Here is a 20,859-nt window from a genome sequence, read left to right as displayed (position 1 = left end):
CAGATAAAATAATTTAAATGGAATAACCAGAACATGAAATCATTTTGCATTCAGTGGTATCCCTAGGAAATGTTAAGTTCATTGGTATATTTATGTAAGAAGGCAAAGCTTTCACTAAAAACTAATCTAAAGGCAATGTCATGCACCACTAACTCTCCACCATAAGGAGTTTTATTTTCAGGTCCAGAGACATGGGATTACAGGTCAGTGATAGGCAAAGTGTTTTTGAAATGTACCAAAGACACCAAAGAAATCCGTTGGGTGTCCAGGAGGAACTGACATCAAATGCAGGTTTTTAATGATTAGAGTTCTAGTCATAGCCGCCAACTACGATGGCTACCAGACCAACCACTGGGGATTGAATCATGGACCTAACTTCTTTAAAAATCTCTCTTGTGAAAACATTTCACTACATTTCAAAGCATTTTAAGTCTTTAAACCATTTAAGTTAAAAAAGTCCCATTTATTTTCCTCTTCTAGCATCCATTCTAAATACATCTCTAGTCTGCCTGTCAGTTTATACTCTTCAAAACTTGCTTTCTGGATCCTGGCCTGTTTGCTGTGTCTTGAATACGCCAGCATAGTACTGCCCCAGGGCCTTTGCATTTGCTCTGCCCTCTCCGCAGAGCAATCATCCAGATGTCCACATAGTTCCTTTCTTCTTACTGCGAAGGCTTTCCCTAAGCACCCTTTAAAAACTGCACCCTTCTCCGTCACTGCTTCCACACTCTTATTTCCATTCTTCACCACACTCTTATTTCCATTCTTCATGCCATCCAACATACTATATACTTTACTTGTTTTTCTGACTACATGCACTAGGATATAAGTCCTATGAGGGCAGAGATTTTTGTCTGCTTTGCTCCCACTTTGTCCTTAATGCTAAGAATAGTGAGTGGCATGTAGGTGTCCAACACAGATACTTATTGAATGAATAACAGCAGAATCTGTTGCAAACTGGAGCCCTAAATAGGAATTTTCATTCAGAAGAATTTTTACTGTCATGACATTTCTTTGATATTCCTATTTTACAGTCAGAGAAAGAAACTTTAGGGTTACCTCACACTCATTCAGTAATAAACTTCTAGGTCACAACAGCTGCAAAATGAAATGCCATCAGGGTTTAGGCAGTTAAATAAATGTGTGAAATACCTGTTATAAGGCATTAAGGAATAGTGGGGTCTGTGACAAATAGTTGAGTTCATATACTATTCTACTTAAAGGCATTCAGACTTGAAAAAGAAATTTAAACATAGCCCTATCTGAAAAAAAAAAATCTGTTTACCTGTGGTTTCAAAGGCCCACTTTGTCTGTCAGTTTGTGTCCAATAGGACCATGAAGAAATTTTCTAAGTCACATTGTTTTTTCTACCTCTTTCCAACTATATACTCAGGCTTGGGTATGTGCCTAACGCCACATAAGGACAGGAATACTCAACTGATCAAATCTAATTACATTTGCTTCTCAGCTAAATTGTATACCACCTTCCCGTCTTGTGAGGGAAATTGCCCCTCTTGGGTCCTCAGCATCTGATTATTGCAAACCTAATTGATTTGCGACATTTCATTAATAAAGTTAACTAAAACTAATTATGCATATTGAATAAAAGTTTCCTGTGAAATGAATTATTCTATTTAGCTTAAGGGTTTTTAATTGTTAGAATGAATTGCTGAGGAGGACTGCAGCATTACTTTCTCTTGGGATCTTTGTGTGTGTGTGTGTGTGTGTGTGTATGTGTATGTGTGTATGTATATATTCAACCAATATGGGTTGATGGATGGTGACACCATAGAAACTGAAAAAAAAAGATTAAATATGAAAGTTAAAGATATAAAAACACCCTCCTGAGAAGATAAAAATCACAAAATAGGTTACATGTAGATCTCATTTTAAGATGTCAAATTAGGTCTGTTACATTTGTCATATAAAGGAAGCTAAAATCAATTTTTAAATTTATTGACATTTATTACTTTATTCATAATGTAAATTTTCCTTCACTTAATTGGTACATGTTGTATTTCTCACCCTTTAATTCAGAGGCTGTGTGTCTAATGCATCCATGTAATTAAACCTAAATTCTAGCAGAAATCCAGGGGGAGCCTCTGCTACTTCAGCTGCCCCAGACCTAGAAGATGCACTGTGGGCCAATACTTCTTACAGGGCCATTTCCATCATCCTCTGTTTGTTCAGTTGGGTATAGATGAATATGTTCTATGTAAAATGAAGATGAGCATTCATTAAAACAAAGATGAGCATTCATTAAAAGTTCAGAGTTGGGTTAAATATGGCTGGGCCATTAGATTATAGAATAATCTTATGTATCACACAAGAAGCTTCTGTCATCAGTGACTTGAATTTGCATTGCTTTCACACTGCCAAAGAGGTTGGATTTTCTGCTTTGTATTGTTAAGGGAGACAGTTGTTTTATCCTCTTGATCTGTACACTGACTTCACTGGACAGACCAAAAGGCAGCAAAATACCCATCTTGTTCTTCCTGTTTGGCCTGGAGCATCACCGAGAAGCCGAGGGTCAGACTCTAGGCCAAAAGACAGCCTTTACCCACTGCCTTGGCTTTATCTACAGTAGCTTTGTTTACTTTTTTATGGTGGCCTCTGATGTGTGCGGAAATATTTTGGTTTTGCCTGGATAAGAGGAGGAAGGCTGCTCTTGACTGGATTTTGGACTTGCAGTATGAGCTTGTTCCTGTTGTCCCAGGGACACCCTGAGCGAGACCAGTATTTTGTTTAAATTCTGGAAAGGTGCCAAAGACCTAGTTCCAGATAATGGGTTACCTTCTGTCAGGTCTGCACTGTACTGTTACATTCCTGAGATACCCTAGATCTTTCTTGAATTTAAAAAAATCACTCCTATATATCTAACTCTTCTTAAGAACCTTAAAAGGAATGACTAGCTAGTTGAAGGGAGAGGATAACAGCACTTTTGGTGCTAGTGAAAAGTTCTTCCTGTGAGCAATACCGAACTGCTAAATTTAGAGACTAATTCTCTGAGTCTTTTCATTTTTGAAAATATTAATCGTAATCCAGTTTAAATTAGAATCTCTTATATGGTTGTAAGATAAACATATCTAGCTATATTATTTAAACATAGGAACAATGTTACTGTAGATAAACTGTATGAATAACAGATTATTTGGAATAGATTCTTTATTCTATAAAGAAAGCTATTTTTTTTTCCACAAATGGCTAACCTTTACTTTGCCTTTTTTCCATTGGTGAAACTCTGAGATTCATATTTAACAATTCTAAACTGAGTCCAAACTTCTATTATTTATGCTTTCACTGAAAAATGATACTATTAAATGTGTGAAGGGAATATTGGCTGGATATTTATATGCCTTTTTCACAGCTATTTATATAGCTGTTTCCAAACCTTGATGCTTCAGTGACTCAAAGACAAAATTAAAAAAAAAAATTTTTGGCTTGTGTAACATACAGCCATTAGTCCAGGAACCAAATTTAATTGAACTACTAAGTATAAGTGACTGGAAAGTAATTGAGACTGATGTTAAAGAGTAGGATCATGTTAGGAGGAAAATGGTGACCAACAAGTTTAAGAATACACTATAAAAAGGGTGATTATAATAATTAAAAATTATAAACAAACTATTGTTATCTGATATATATATATATATATATATATATATATATAATTTTGAAATCAAAATGGAGACTATTAATATATTACTTATTTCCATAAAAAAGAAAAAAGAAATAAATGGTCCAATATATATTTTGCTTGGCTTTCCAATTGCTTAAAAAATGTAAGTCAGCTTTAGTTAAATATACAACTGAGACATACCTATCATTGTAGGAAAAATAAAATCTCACAGAATATAAAGGATAAAGAAAAAATATTGGACTTTAGAAATTACCTGACATCTTTTCTTGTTTTGCTTACTTAGACATGTCAGTGATTTAGGTAAAAAAGCCAACAGCCACATATTAGCTCAACATAGCTGTGTACCACTTTTCACAATTTTTAAGAAAATAAAAACCTCTGACTTTAGAAGAGTACATAAAATATTTAAATAAATATTTAAAATAGTTAATTCCACACATTTTGCTATGCAAATAAATAGGAAAAAGAAAAAGGGACCTGTGAGAATTGTATACCAGATAACCTCCAATGGAGAAAATTAGAGTTTAAAATTTCCAAATAAGTGTAAAAGAGCACAAAACTTTCTTACCAAGTAGCAATGAAGTCCACTGCATTATTAATAATTTGTGTATAATAGTACTGTCTAACAGAACTTTCTGTAATGAAAGAAATGTTCTATATCTGTGCCATTCAATACAGTAGCCACTGACTACATGTGTCTATTGAGAACTTGAAATGTGGCTAGTACACCTGAAGAACTGAATTTTTAATTTCACTTATTATAATTAATTTAAATAGCCACATGGGGCAAATGGCTACCATATTGAACAGTGCAGGTCTGTAGATTTTAAGCCACTGAATATGATTTTATTCTTTTACGTGTCCTAACCGGGTTTTTCCAATTTTCATAAGTAGATTTCAACCTAAATATTTTTGGTTCTATAAAACAAGCTCTGAAATGCTGTTTACATGTTACTGGTTTCAATCAATAAGAGATCAAAGTTCTGTAGTTGTAAGTTGGTGGAAGTTTCACAGTGACAATACAAAGTTCAGAAGGCCCTTCCGAAAACACTTTCTGTATTTCAGTACAGTGACCATGGACTGGGATGGGGCCTCAGAGATGCTTCCACAGGAAATCAAGGGCAGTGTTGCTAGTTAGTGGCAGAATTGGCATGGCATCAGTTCTTTAACAAAAGCTGACTTCTTAGAATTAAGCATGTTTTGCTTATTCGTCTGAAACCTGAAGGTTTGAAAAAGTTTAAAATTTTACAGAATTTTTTTCAGTATTTTCTTATTTGTAAGCAAAATGTCATCATTGTTTGGAAAGTTTTGCTGCAAATGTGTGATGTTATCAGAAACCGAGGGGCTTCCAAAATACAGGGGAGGAGAGGCTGGTCGAAGAATTATTGCCGGCAGGAGCCCCCATCTCCCCCAACATTACTGTCCCGGTTCTTCTGCTCTGAGGCTGATGGGGTATTACAGACAAAGAGCTCCTTCTGTTCAGCACTCTTAGGATGTAAAATAAAGCTTCCAGTCTTAGTGTCTTCCTAACTAGGACATATTTTTAATGTACTTTTTCCAGAGCTGGATTTTTTCTGAAAACACGCGCAGCCCAGCTTCCTAAGTTTAACTATACCTCACAAAAAAAACCCTAAGGATTTCCAGTGGCACAGCTCTGTAGAATGTTACTATTTCTGTCTCCAAGATTAAAGCAGTCCTAAATAGTTTCCTAATACCACTGTGGAGTGCCTTCCAGCAAGTGTTTCTTACCTGCCAATCAAAAAGACCAGTCACCTCTAACATATGTCTGCCCACCACCACTGATCTTATCTACCTCAACATATTCAGAAGGGGACAAGCTACTCTTCATTCTCCTTGGAGGAACTAGGGAGTGTCTCCCCTGTTAATCTGGGAAGCTGAGGGCTTGTTCTTTGAGCTGAGTTTACTTCAGGAGAAAAAAATCCTGCTAGCTGAGTCTCTTTATGAAAGCTATCCTACGGGCCCATGTGGCAGGAGGTGGACTGACAGAGAGCATCCCCGGCTGCTCTCTCAGGTTTTGAGTGAAGTGCCCTGCTGTGTGACTCCATGGAACTCATGCCTACCAGTGGGCTAAGCTGCATGGGAATGAAAGGGTACCTCTGCATCCAACTCCAGAGCCCCTTCCCCTATATCTTATTGGAGTAAGGGAGACGTTTGTAAGAATGAGACTCAGACATTTGGGTTTTCAGGTAAAGTTTTAAGGTTCATAGTCTTTAGACCTGTGCATCTAGAACTGAGTGCTGGGGCATTGCAGAACTCAAGTCCCCCATTTGGTGGCTGGGGAGAGAGCACGGTCATCTCCCTCCTGACCCTCCTAAAGCCCTACATAGTATGGAAAGTGCTGCTCAGAGACATCACCTCTGACCACAAGGAGATCTTTGCCAAGGGGTTGCAAATCTCTCACATGGTTTATCATCACTACATGAATATCTTGGTAATTCTGACACTTTACATTTAAATTCAGACAAATATATATGTTTTTAACCTGCATATTAGAAGGGATGAGTTAAGATTGAAATTTCATTCTTTTCTGCTGCTTCTGTTTGTCACGTAACAAAGGCCTGTGTGGCTTCTTGTGCCATCTTCACTGTTGACATGTTAGAGAAAATTGCGGACAGATACGATGTTACACGTGTAGAACATTTACCTGGATGCAGACCTTCTGGGATGGAGTCAATGACTTATTCAGATAAAAACTCAGCCATTTTAGACCAATTTATCATGTATCAAATCTGGAAAGAAAAAAAAAGATTAAAATGATTCACTGAATATGGTCAGACTTTTATTTTCTAATTTACAGAATAAGCATTAACACTACATCTTAAGAATGTTTTTAAAGGGAATGAAGCCATCTGGGCCACATCAAGAACATATTTTTCCTTATATAGAGTTAGGCTCTACTAAGTGGCTGTCTGTCATGGGATCTCGTCCTCCTCCTGCTTATAGTCAACATCGTCCCTCGACCCTTGTAGATGAACACCAGAGAAGGAGAAAAAAGGATCTTTTGGGGTAAAAAATAGCATAATCCTCTAAGGCATTTCTGTAGAGATAACTACTAAATATAAGAAATATTAGATTATATTTTTTTGTGAATCTACAGTAAAACTTTGATACGCGATTCTTTTTAATATAAAGTTTATGTAAGTATTATTGTATCACAATTTAAAACAAATCTTTAAAAAATTTTTATGTTTTAATTTTTCATAGAAGTAATACATGCATGTGGTGTAAATGTCGTTACAGAAAAGTATAAAATAAAAGTACCTCCTGAAAAATAAAAATAAAAATAAAAGACCCAGGAAAAAAATAGTACACATCTTTTAACCCTCACTACTTGCCTCTCCTGATCCACTTCTCAGAGATACTTACTACTAATAGTTTGCTATGTACCTTTCTAGGACTTTAAAAAATGTATACACATGCATATAAAGGTGTATATCCATGTTTTAAAATTTTATACACCATATAGTCTGTGTGTTTTTTAAACTTGATAACATGGCTAGCAGAACTTTCTACATCACAATACATAAAGCTATCTCTTCCGTTTTGATAGCTATTTGGTATCCCATTCGTTGCACTGAAATATGATATTTAACCAGCCCCAGGGCTTTTTTTTTTTTTTCAGTTTCCCATTTTGGATGCTTAAAAAAAGCCCCAATGATCATATTTTGTACTTACATGATTATATCAGTAGAAAAAGTTCCAAACATAATTGTTGATGCAAATTGTTTATACATTCTAAGTTTTTGAAAGATATGTACAAACTGTCCTCTATAAAGATGACATGAATTTATAATACCAAAAATCTGGCTTGTAGCAAACCTTAAATGTTTTCCTAAGTCTGATAAGTGAAAAGTACATTTTTGTTTTGATTTGCATTTCTTTAGTTATGAATGAGGTTGAGATTCTTTTTGTTTTCTTATTTTTTGTGGTTATTTTTCTATTAGTTTGCCCAGTCGTGGCCTTTGCTCAATTTTCCATTGGGTTGTTCACTGTTTCTCATTTTAAAGAGCTCGTATTATATTAAAGAAATCGGCATTTTACATGTGATGTGTGGCAAATAGCTTTCCCAAGTTCCTGTTTATCTTTGACTTTATGATGCTTTTTACAATACAGCCATTTAAATTTTTTTATGTAGCCAAATTCATCAATATTTTTCATTATGGATTTGGAGATTTTTTTAAGTAAGAATTTTTTTTTAAAGTTAAAGACTTACTCAAGAAGACTGTGTATAGGTTACTTTTTTTTAACAACAGTGTATACCAACTTCACTATCACATAGTGATACGGGAGAATTTTGGCATTAGAAGGACCTATTTTTATCCCTATTTCTTGTTTTTTTTTTGTTATAGCAAAAAAATTCCCATTAGATGATTTTTTTTTACTATAAAATACCACTATGGTGTAAAATCTGTGGACTCTACTATACATTGGGGAAAAGAAATAGAGACAGGGTCAGATTTACCAATATTCTCTAGAGGGTTAATAGTGGTTTTCTAAGATCTGAAATCTAGAGTGAGTTAGAAGGAAAGTAAAATAAATTCCAAGACAAACAGAAAGTATGAAATACAATAGAGGTTCATTATAGGAAAATTTGAAAGCACATGCAAAAGAAAAAAAGGTGGGGGTAAGATAAAAGTCACCTTTGATCTTAACCTTGATCTTAATAATCCTCAAAAGCTTTTAAGATTTGTTACATATTTTTCCTAGCGTTCCTTATCTGTTCCACAAATATACAGGCATTTAAAAAATATATCAGTAATTTTACTCACAAAACAGTGCTAATACAACTATTTTTGTTAGAATACCAATGACCCAAGTAAGACCTTAATGGAACCTTGACAAGAATCTGCCACACACACGCACACACACATGCACACATGCACACAAATGCACACACGCATGCACACACACATATACACATGCACGCACACATGCACACACAGGCTCACACCTGATTTATGTTTTATACATCTTTATATTTACTTATGATTACCTTTCCTTGTTATTAAATATTTTAAAATCTACTTATATATAAATATATGATGACTATATAATATTCTATCATACCGCTTAACCTAGTGGGAGTTTAAAAGAATAGATTTGTATTTCTTTCAAAAATCCATTCTATCAAATGCTAGAATACATTCAGGAAATCATTACGTAGGAATCACGTCAGATTCTTTTCCATTCCTGATAAAGTGGCAGCAATTAACTGTGTGAAGGTCAAGTGCTGGAAGACATCATGATACAGTATGTTTTATGTGAAGTGACATCATTTGAATGGAAAGAGAATTAGATTATTAAAGCTGGGTCAGTGGGACATTCCTGTTCTAGGGACACACCATGTAGATTTAGAAGCATGTAAGATGCATTTGAATTGTATAGCAAGAAAAGTTTGGATCAAAAAGTGAAGAAAATAATATGTAAGATAAAATTGTAAATGTATGAAGTTTACTAGAAGAAATGCTGTGAGATTTTTAAAAATTTATTTAGGAAAAAACCTGATACAGATTAAATTCAGCTACAGTCACAAATATTTAGGTTTAGTGAGACCATCAGGACTGTAAAGAATCCTAAGAGGATCATCGGTACTTTATGATTTATTAGCACTAGGACATTCTGCCTGCTATGTGCAGGATGTCTCCTGGGCACGAATTTCCCTCTAAGCTCTCACTACTTGGCTTTATGGCATCTCTGGGTTGATTTTTGCCCTAAGCCATGACTTACAAGTTAGACAGTGTACTATTAGTGCTGCCGAAAGTTCTAGATCTAAGCAGTTGGTAAAAATCTGTCTCCCAAGGATATCCTTTTATGACGGAGAAAATCGTGGCTGCTCACTACCGTTGACACACCTCTCCTCTCAAACATGATCAGAAGGAACCTAGACTCACCTCAGTCTTTTGACCAACATCAGTAAGCCCCTGTCAAAACAACAGACATTTGACCAGATCCTCCTGACAGCTCTCAGAGAATCTGTATACACTGGGAGAAATCTTTCAGAGACTGAATCATTTGGGGAGTCACTGGCTTAAAATAAATCACCCTTGCTTGCAGACTGACTGGTTAGTAACCCTATTCAACTAAAGTTTTGTAAACCATGCTTATAGATAAAAAGTGTTTATATTAAAAGCGGAAACAGTGATACATAATTTAAGTTGGAATGCAGAACAGTTTATGTATGTAGGAAATGGCTTGTTCAATTCAAGACAGAAGTTTTTTTAAAAAAAAGTTCATCAGAACACTAAAAGTTTAAAAAAGTAAATTTCAAATAATGATGGGAAAAATGATGATGAGATATCAAATCTTAAGTTTTAAATAATGGGCTGTCTTAGTTCCTGTATTTATTTCCCAATTAAAGAAGGAATTTCTAGAGTTCTTCATTATTGCAGTTAAAGGTAAGATGACAGGCAAACATTATAACCAAAATGGAATAGATCTTGTTTTTTCTATGAGGGAAGTAGAACTTGATTTCCAATTGTAACTTTAAATAAATTCTCAAATAATTGGCCTTCAAAAGCAGGCAGCCTGGTGTGGAACAGACAGTGTGGGTGGCAGCTCAGAGCACAGGAATCAGAAATTTGTGTTTAAATCTTGATTCTACCAGTTACCACATTTTGATAAGCTACTTATCTTGTTATCACTCAGTATCCTGGTCTATAACATGGGGGTAAAGCAGTGGCCATTACATAGAGATGTTGTGAGGATTAAATAAAACACAATATTTAAAGGCTGAACATTGTTTGGCATATTGTATGTGCTCAATAAATGTTAGCTTTATTAAAAATGTTAGTTTATTAAAAAGCCAAGAAAATAACCTCTAGGGAATCATTCTGAACAAGCCAGAGGTAGTGTTCACTCATGTGTCTCTAGCTTCAATGTGCATTTGAGTCACATGGGGATCTGGTTAAAATGCAGATTCTAATTCAACGGCTTGGGTAGGGTCTGAGGTTCTGCGATTCTGATAAGCTCCCAGGTGATGCCCGTGATGCTGGCCTGTGGGCCTTGACACCCGAAGTAATTGTGGATGGTTGTTTCTAATTTGTAATAGATATGGTCATTCTCAATAGGCAGAAATGGGGAAAGGAGGGAAAAGGAAGATGCCGACAATATGTACAGATTTAAAACTGCTCCCCAGGTGATTGTCATACGCTTGCCTTACCTGCTTCCTAAAGCCCGAAGAACCACTGATTTGGTATTTCAACCTTTTATTCTTTTTCATTTCTCTTTTTCTTACCTTCCCCTTGCCATTACAACTTTAGACTAAAAAATGGTATTAATACTTAGTTCCCCATTAAGTAAGACTAAAGTATCGATTTTAAGTCATTTTATTGTGTGTAATAGGAAATGGTTTCGCTCTAACATTTCTCTTCTACAATATAAGCATCTGAAAATGTATTTAATATTTTCCATAGCTTTAACCAAAAACAAACAGGCAAAAAGGGACTTGTAGAGCATTTAGTAATAGAATACAAGGATGGAATTGGATGTAGTGCATACTATCAAAGAAGTTACAACGCCATGGGGAGGGGAAGATTGTGGTGGTTATTATGGAAGTGGCCAGAATCAGTGTAACCACATTCAACATTTCCCCTTGGTCTGAAAGGTAGGAGGATTGTTTTTAAATGGCTGCCCAGCCCAGTGGCATTGAGATGATTAAAGAGACCCGTGTCTAAATATGTACTTAGCTTGACCAACACCTCTCTAGGGCAAAGACCATTTTTATACTTTGGTATATCCTCAGGGCCTGATATCACTCCGATCCATTATATTTTCTCTGTAAATATCTTCTGCTATTGTTGATGTATTTCATAGATATAACCCTTCATTTCCCAAGGTAGATAAGAGGAGCTTTGATTAATATAAAATGGAAAATAGCTAAAGAAAACTTAGAGAGCAAATTAGCAATCATAAACTCTCTTTAAAAGTACACAACCGAATGTGTATTCTCCAGTATTCTTACTGTGAAGTTAACTAGTCAAAATACTTTAATTCACTTATCTAAATAAGATTTTAACATTATTTGATGAAGAACAAAGCAGCTTATATGTGTATAAAATGAATAAGAAATCACACAAAAGCTGACCCAATGAATGATTATTAATTCTGTGATTTAAAATGTTAAGGACGTCTAGAATTGGGACTTGGAATATGAAGGCACAATGGGATTCTGAAAAAAATGAAGCATATCAATTTCTTACTCATTTTCCAATTTGTGTTGGAAAAGTAATTAAATGTGAGATCAGCCAGACAATTTAAAATATTCCTAGTTATAGGAAGGAAAATCAAACAGTAACTGGCAGAGTCTAGACATTTATTTTTACTTAAGACATTTAGATGATACATCTGTTTAGGAGCCAAATAAATAAAAACAAACTCTTCTAAACTAAGCTATAAAAATAACGTAATATAAAGCAGCCATACAGCATTTACAATATATAGTGAATTCTTTATTAGTAAAACAGTTTGAAGAACTTTTGGTTTTCATATTAAAGGGAATTTTTTCCCCTGTGATCATCTGCTATGAAGAGAAAGAATCAAAATTAGAAAAACTTTGAATGTTAATACAACCACAGCTAATAGCAGGATTCACTTGTCATTTTTATGATTGTTCTAAGTATACACTTTATTCTAATTGTCAAATTTGTCATTAAAGTAACCATCAACTAACACAGCATTTGGCAAATTTATAGCTCTTTATTTTATTTTATTTTTTTGCTGTGATTTGTTTTAGGTGTATTTTAGAGCTTTAATAGGATAATGGTAGTCATTTGCCAAATCAGTTGAATCTTACCTTAAATCCCCATAGATACTCCCTGATTTAAGATGGCTTTATATAATAAGCCACTGAAAAGTTGATTTTTAGTAAATAAAATCTCTGTTATGTGAATGAAACAGAAAATGTAAAGTGATAGCTAAATTTAGGCTGGAAATGGAACAGAATTTACTTTTGCTTATGGGAGCTTTAATATACTGTTTTAATAAGCACCTATGTGAAAATAAACACAAACCATGTAATCCAATGATTTAGGCAATTTTGAAACACAAATTTTATAACCATTTTGAAGAAAAATAATAGTACTTTCCAATGGTGATAGGTTAAAAGCTGATTTTTCCAATTTGCTAGATAACATGGGAGAAGTGTTTATAACCCAGACTTGTCTACTTTGTCATATTTTGTTGCTCTGGCTGTATATTTGTTTATTGCTACAGTGTGTCTTCAAAACAGCTTTTTAATTTTCACAACACTTGGATTTACTTCAAACTTCTAAGTAAAATTCTTGTTTGGGAGGCTCTCTGGCTTTGCCCAGTCATGACTGAGCGGGAAAAGGACTAGGGAAACTAGCGAGCTTGGAGCTAAAGACCAGGTGCCTGCGTCTGGCAGCCAAAATCTCTAAGTGTGATGGGACTTGATCTTGGTCCCTGTAACAAATTTGAAAGCAAAACACAGCAACTGTCATCTGCTTGTAAAAGATTGTGTGACAGCACAGATAAAACTACAGGAGACACGCATCACGCATCTTAACTCCTTCTCACCGAAGTATTTACCTGGGCTTTAGATAAGCAACAGATTGAATTTTCTTTCATTGTTCTCCCTCTAGTGTAGGGCAAACAACTAGTCATAGTAACAACAAAAACAGTAATCAGCAGCAGCAGCAGCAGCAGCAGCAGCAGCAGCAGCAGCAGCAGCAGCAGCAGCAGCAAAACCCCCCAAATTATGTACACTCATACACACACAACTCTGACCCAAACTGGGAAAAGGAAAAGGCAAAAAAAGTAAGAAACGTGAACAATCCACAAAATCAGTTTGAATACTGGAGCAGAGTAAGAGAGAGAGGGGAAAGATTTAAGCTCGGAGCTCCTGGGATGCAGAGCATTGCCGAAGCAACAGTGGCTGAAGGACCCTTTATAAATCTCAAGGAAGATAAACTTTCCCTTCCTTTGGCATCCTTGGAAGAAAATCAGTTTTCTTCTGAGCTGATTCAGTTTAAGGTTGAAGAAGAACTGAGCTAGAAATCAAGGCCTCATGATGGGCACAAAGAACAACGAAGTCAGCAAATAAAAAGGAGAAAACAGAGTAGATAACAGACTTGACACTAAAAATCATGAAACTTCAGCAAATGTTGAGACCTTGCAACTGGGGCCACTCCCTGAGCCTTAAACCAGGTTGTAGGAAGAGCCAGTTGTGATTTGCGGAGGGACACTTGGACCTAATGATTTTCCAGGGCAGAAAATTTACCGGCAGAGCTATTTAGACAGTTTTGAGGGCCCCAGAGATGGGCTAACAGGGTAGTTATTTTAAACTTTTATTTTTTAAGCAATAACTAGGCAACAAAAGGAATCAAGGAATTCTGTCATTGGAGGGAAACTTACAGGCAGGGACTTGAGGTTCAGAGTTGTGAAATAACTCTAACAGCACATGGCCAGATAAGTAAGAGTCTCCATTCCCAGCGCCCTGTGCTTCCCTGCCCCTGCACTATCTTCCAGAAGGGTTGTGGAATCCACCACAGCCTGAGGAGAGATTATCTACGTGGGGCCTTGAGAGCCAGGGAAACACTGCAGGGTACAAGGAAAACCAGTAGTTTCTGTTTTAGAGAAGACTTATAAAGGCATTACAGCTTATGCTAAAGGGAATACATCTGAGGACCCAGGATCCTTGTGTGGCAACTATCAAGAGAATCACGTTGGGGGTGAGGCACCTTTAGGAGATATAAATTGCTAAAAAAAAAAGTTATAGAACAGAGCAGCAGGGTGCCAGATTTCCTGCCTCCCTCACTGTTACATTCTCTTCTTGGAATGACACTAGAAGTAAATGTAGCCAAGTTGCAAATGTCATCCCAGGGGAAAGTGAGCACCCAAACTGACCAGGAAGAGACGGCTCCAGAGGGCCACTCCTGAGTGTTTGATTCTTAATGAGGCCATCAGCAAAGATTAAAGAGGCCCTAGGTGGGTTCGTTAGCCAGGTCTCTAATGGCTGCCCGAAGACAGGGCAGGAGATGCTTTGGGAAAGACTTGCTGAGGCCTTCTGGAGACGAAGCATCTGGCACTGTGGAGATGCTTGGCCGGACTTTAAGAGACTTGGAGAATGGGGTGCTAGGTAGAGGAGTGGATGAAGGGAAGGGGCCAGCAACAGGCTCTGTTGGAAGCAAAATAGCTCCTAAAATCTCTCAGTTACAAAAGTGCGCTGGACAAGGTTATGGGGATTGGGGTGTGGAGAAGCCCAGGTTTTTCCCGTCCCCATTTAGATGAGTCAAACAGCACTTTACCTAGGTGGAGACTTTGCCCTACGTGGGGGGCGGCGTCGGAGAACCCACCGATATGGTTTGCAGGGAGGGGTGTCGGGGAGGTGAGCCGTGCTGGTGCATGGCCAGGGAAACAGTGTGGGGACACTCTTAACTTCACTTTAGAAGTGGCACAGCTTTTAAATGGACGCCCTGCGGAGTCGTACACTCAGGTTACTGTTAAAAGACAAGAGTTAACTAGAAGCCTCGGAAAGAAAGTTTACTTGGTTGCATCCCATTTCTGCAGATTTCTTGCTTGAGCTCGATAGAATTTGATCAAATCGGAATGAAATTTCGGGAGCAGGCAGCAAACAAACTCAAACCGTTTCTTCCCAACACAGATGCCCTTCATCAGATTTGGGTAAGGGCGGTCAGCTTCGGGTCGGGGTGGGCGCCGACTGGAAATAACTCTCTCGCGCCTTCGTTCCCGGGATCCTCCCGGCACAGCACCCCCAGTTGACACTTTGGCCTGAAAGTGACCACCCCTGTCCCCAAACCCCGAGCCTGGCGGCCAGTCCGCGCCAACTCACCCGCACCCGGGATGCTGCGCCCACGGCGGACAGAGCTGGCGGCGCTGGTTCGGGGCGTGGGCGCGCCGCCTCCGCGTTCCGGCTGTGCGCCCTCACTCCCGGGGTCCGCTCGGGCTCCTCCCCATGGATCGCCGCCTCCCGGCCGCTGAACTGCTAGTCGAGCGTCCTCCGAGACGCTCTGTCCCCCACTGCCTGGGACGCTTGGCTGACAGGCGCAGGAATCATCCTCTGTGAAGCAGCTTCAAATTTATAGCGAGGGGCGTTGCTGCTTCATGGGTTCCAGGGGCGAGGCTGTTTAGCACTCCCTCCTCCTCTGCCCCGCCCGGGAGACCCTCTTGGCCCAACCCCCTTTTCTCTCCAGATGCTGGCGGAAGTGGGATGATGCCACTGTCATCCCAGTGTCATTTATTAGATCTACGCGCACCTGGCCCCTGAACCCGGCATCGAGGGAGGGAGTGGAGAAACGGAGCAGGGCTGGGGATGCAGGAGCAGCCGTTCACACCTAGACTGATTTTCCTTTTTTTTTTTTTATCCAACTTGTAAAACTTTTAAGGACGAATTAGGGAACTTTTCTTCCCTGGGAATAACTCAAACTGAAAATGCCGTTGTGGATCACAGCTCTATCCCATAGATTAATTTCAGGGTTGTTACAGAGTGAAAGGGTGGATATTGATTTCCTCCTGTTGGACATGCTACTGGAGTTGCGTTTTTAAAAATACGAAAATAGATAAAGTTAAAAAGCAAAATGTGACCAAATGTTTAAGGAAGAATTAATGTAAGTTCTTTATAAACCCATCCAAAAAAAAAAAAAAAAACAACCAAAAACCAAAAAGCAAACCAAAGAGGAAGTATCACTTCCCAACTCATGCTCTGAGGCCAGTATTACCCTGATACCAAAACCAGTTGAGACATCAGGAGAAAGGAAAACTGCAAATCTCCCTTATGAATGTAGATAAAAATCCTCAATAAAATGTTAGTGTATCGAATCCAGTAAGGTACTAAAAGGATTAAACACCATGACCAAGTGAGATTTATCCCAGGAATGCAAGATTAGTTTACTGAAACATTAGTTAATGGAATATACCGCATCAACAGACTGAAGGACAAAAATCACAGGATCATCTTAATAAATCAGAAGAACATTTGACAAAATGAAAAACAACTTTTCATGATAAAAATCACTCAATAAACTAGGAATGGAAAGAAACTTCTTCAAACTGTGAAGTCTATGAAAAACTCATGTCATAACTTAATGTTGAAAGACAGTATTTTTGCATCTAAGGATCAGGAAGCAGACAAAGTTGTTGGCTTTCCGCACATCTATCGAACATTGTACTAGAAGAAAAAGAAATGAAAGGCGTCCAGATTAGAAAGGAAGTGAAACTATTTGTATGTGCAGATGACATGATCTTGGATTTAGGAAATCCTAAGGAATCAATTAAAAAGCTACTAGAGCTAATAAACAAGATCAGAAAGATTTCAGGATACAAGATCAGGATTCAGAATCAGCTGTATTTGTACATACCAGCAGTGAGAAATCCAAAAATGAAATTAAGAAAAAACTGCATTTATCATAGATCAAAGAAATTGAAATACTTAGGAATAAATTTAGCAAAAAGATGCAAAGCTTGTACCCTGAAAACAGAAAACATTGTTGAAAGAAATTGAATTAGACCTAAGTAAATAGAATGACATTCCATGTTCATGGAAGACAATATTGTTAAAATAACAATAATCTCCAAATAATATACAGAGTAAACACAATCCATAACAAAATCCCAGCAAGCTATCTTTGAAGAAATTAAGAAGGTGATCCTAAAATTCATAGGGAATGCAAGGGACCCAGAATAGCCAAAACAATCCTGAGAAAGAACAAATGTTGGAGGACTCTAACTTGCCTCCTCGTATCACAGGTATTTGGAATCATTTATCACAGGACCTCTTGTAGAAAAGCAAAAAGTAGGGGAAAACAAAATTCTGGAGATCGTGAGTGATATCAGGAAATGCTCCTGTGATTATCGTTTAAGAATCAGAAGAGTTTTATATTTTTAAACCTATTTAGTGCTTTAAATCATCAGCCGTAGTCAACGCCTATACTACATTTCAACTTGGTTTTAGAAATGATCATAGTTTTGAGGACTGGATGTTTCTTAGAGAGTCAGCTGTTTTGGGTGAAACTTCTCAAAAGGGTGGAATTTACTCCTAGGGATGTTATGTCATCAGACACAAGCAGATGAGAAGGACAAGTTTCCAAGAAACTGATGGCATCATCATTATTATTGGGCTGACTCAACTGATTAATATATAGTTTAAACACCCAACACCTAAGCTGAAGCCCAGCTTTGCTGCTTGTTAGCCTGATACACTTATACAAGTTTACCCTCTGATATGTTTTTTTTTAAATATATGGAGTACTAATATTCCCTAAGCTTTTGTCAAGATTAAGGGAAAGAGTATATATTAAAGCTTCAGATACTGTGCCTGGTACATAGCAAAGTGTTTAATAATTGGCAGTCATTTTTAGTGGGTAACTGGCAGTTTTCTATACTGGTCAAGGGCATAGTGGCTTTTTGATGCTTTAAAAAGAGATAAACTTCTTGATATCTTTCACCCCATTTATATATAAAGATGGAGAATAAATATTTACAAGGTTCTGTAACTCACCAGAGAATAAAGATATCCAATAAGCTGGTGAATGTGATAAAACTTACGGAGGCTTGGAAGACTTTCAGGGAGTAAAATATATTATTCAAGTTATATTTTAACTATGAGTTAAATATTTAAAACTTATTTAAATACTTGAGAGAGGAGAAAAGTAATAGAAATAAAGCCATTCTTAACTTTAAAGATGAAGTCAGATATAAATGACGATGGATCAATTTAATTCTATGGAATTAATTTCACTTTCTAAAAAAAGCAACGTTACTATTATATTCATCAGTAAAAATGTTGATAGATAATAGGAAAGAATGAAACATTTTATTTATTACGCAAATATAATTCCCAACTAGAAAGTTGTGATATGTGAGTGGTTTAACTCTGTGAACATCATTGTTAATAAACATTCAAAAAATAGATCATGCTCTGTACAGAGGAACTGACATACATAAGAAATGCATCAATTTCCTAAACATTTAACTTTAAGAGAAGGAAATTTTATATAATGAATGCTGAAAAATGGAGGTACTGAGAAACGAAATATCTGAGAAGAACAAGGTAGATATTTAGAATGCAAAGAGGATATATTTTGACTGATGTAAAGAACTCAACAGATTTTCATATTAAAAATTCTAGAAAAATGGGTGGTATTTGTAAAATTGTGTTTAAATTTAACTGGCTGAGGAAAGATAAGGAGATTAGGCTGTCCCAATTTTATTTAAATTTCCATTTTCTTCAGAATACAACCCAAATATTTTCCACCATATTTCTTATTTTGGTTCAATTTTGGTAAGTGATCTCTTCTTTACTATCAAATAGTTTATTCATACAATCATGCTGGCAGTCCTTTACTAACTACAGAGGTCATGATAACAGGCTGTCCACTTTGCCTGATGCCTGTCTGGCATCCTGCCACTTTGCGAACACCCCTACTGGCTCAGGGCACACTCCCGCCCTGCTCACTGAGCTGCATGATTCCTGGTCCAAGCAGTAGGCTCCTCCCTAATCAGTGAAAGGCGTGTCTTTGACAGAGGGGAGATGTTTATAGCTGATCTGAGCTCCCTTGGTTAGAGACAACTCCTAATCAATGAAGCTGCTTCTAGCCCATTTCGAATCTTCAACTTGACCCTGCAGTCCAAATAATTCCTTACACATAAGCAAATTATACCTAAAAAAGTAAAACTTGATGCACTCACCTGCAGCCCCTGGATTGCTAACAGCTATCTTTTTGTCAGGATTTCATCTACACTAGTTTTCGTGCTGGAGGAGGCATTCACTGAGTAGTCCAGATTTGGCTGGCTTGAAAGCCACTTATTAGCAAGACTTGAGCAATTTTTTTGGCAAGGGGAGATGAAGTATGAATATTGAAGCAAAGCCATCGGCACTCATCTGTACCACTTGGAGTTCAGTGGTGGAGGCATTACTGGGTTGAAGATATCCTCTGAAATAGCAAATTTTTTTTCCTTGAATTAAGTGCTGTCTTTTCCAGTACAAAAGTCCAATGTTAATCTTATACTTATCCTTATAGGATTGTTTTAAAGCGCTTTTCTACATGGCTATTGGTATAAAAAAATGACAATGACAAATTCAGGTTTCTTTGGCTGACTCTGCCTGTACTCACACTTTCTGTTTGGTTTGTAATCCATGGTCTTTCTACATGAACTCATGCTGCTAGTTGCTCATTAAATTGTTCTTGCCAAAGTACTTCCTGATCAATTCTATTATTATTTGTTCTTTTCTTTCCTAGTATTGATGTTAACTGCTTGGTAATTTCCTGGATCTCCCCTTTGGCACATCTTAAAAGATTAGAATAGTTATTATTATAATTTTTTTCTTGAATCTTTCTGCAGCCAGTCCACCATTCTGTTTTCTGCATTTTTATGACTTACCCATCTACAAGATGTAAATCTATTATTGATATAAGACAAATATCTTACTGTGAGGATAATATTCTCAACTATTTCTTAGCAAAGAGATTTCTATTTCACTAAAATATACTTTGAAAATACTAAGTAAGAAACAAAATTAGAGGGTAACATAAGCACTGACAGCTAAATATAGCTTTACGAGCAACTTATTTGGCTTTTCCTGAATGAAAAAAATTTAAAAGTCAAATTTTAAAAATTAGCTACTTAAATATGCAAATAAAATACTATTTTATTCATATTATTTAACCACGAGCAATGTATGTTGTCTCTTTAAATATTCCTTTACTATTTGATTTTTTCAACTATTGCTTATTATTATAGTGTAGATATAAGCCAGTTTTTGGCCTTTAGTCACTGAAGAGACACAACTAATTAATCAAAGCAGTGACAATGACTACTACCTGCATTAGGCATGGGGACGTATAAGACACAGCCCCAGAACATGAGATGTTCACAATCGAGTGAGGTAAGAGTAGTAGGAATGCATAATACTATGTTTAAATAGTACAGATATGCTCAGAGAATACAAAAAAGGCAATAATTAAATCAGATAGCTGCAAATTGGAGAAAGTTCCCATACCAGAGGTATTTGAGCCATGCCTTGAAAGTTAGGGTATTCTAAATGGAGGTCACTACATGTGCAGATGGCACTATGACAGGTGTGCTTTTTCCAATACAGGTAGAAGGGAAATGTGATGGTTCTTTGTTTAACCTTGATCTCTTCTGCTGGACTGGACTCCCTCAGCAAGCAGAGACCCTGCTGCTTTTATTCACTGCTTTGTCCATAGTCTGGCATAACACGT

At 36.9% G+C, this 20,859-nt stretch overlaps 1 protein-coding gene across 1 annotated transcript in view; it reads right to left on the bottom strand.

Moving 5' to 3' along the window:
* The window catches only part of AGTR1 (angiotensin II receptor type 1), a 42,548-nt gene extending 26,837 nt beyond the window's left edge, over window positions 1-15,711 (bottom strand). Inside the window, exons 1-2 of the mRNA XM_006202784.4 lie at window positions 15,471-15,711; window positions 6,306-6,390 (exon numbers count right to left, since the gene is read on the bottom strand). The gene's annotated coding sequence lies outside the window, so the exon portion shown is untranslated. The remainder of the gene's footprint in view (window positions 1-6,305; window positions 6,391-15,470) is intronic.
* Between the last annotated feature and the right edge of the window lie 5,148 nt (window positions 15,712-20,859).

The sequence above is a fragment of the Vicugna pacos genome, chromosome 1, assembly GCF_048564905.1.
Source record: "Vicugna pacos chromosome 1, VicPac4, whole genome shotgun sequence".
NCBI classification, from domain to species: Eukaryota; Metazoa; Chordata; class Mammalia; order Artiodactyla; family Camelidae; genus Vicugna; species Vicugna pacos.
The sequence above is the reverse complement of the archived record's forward strand: the minus strand, read 5'-3'. Positions and strand labels throughout refer to the sequence as shown.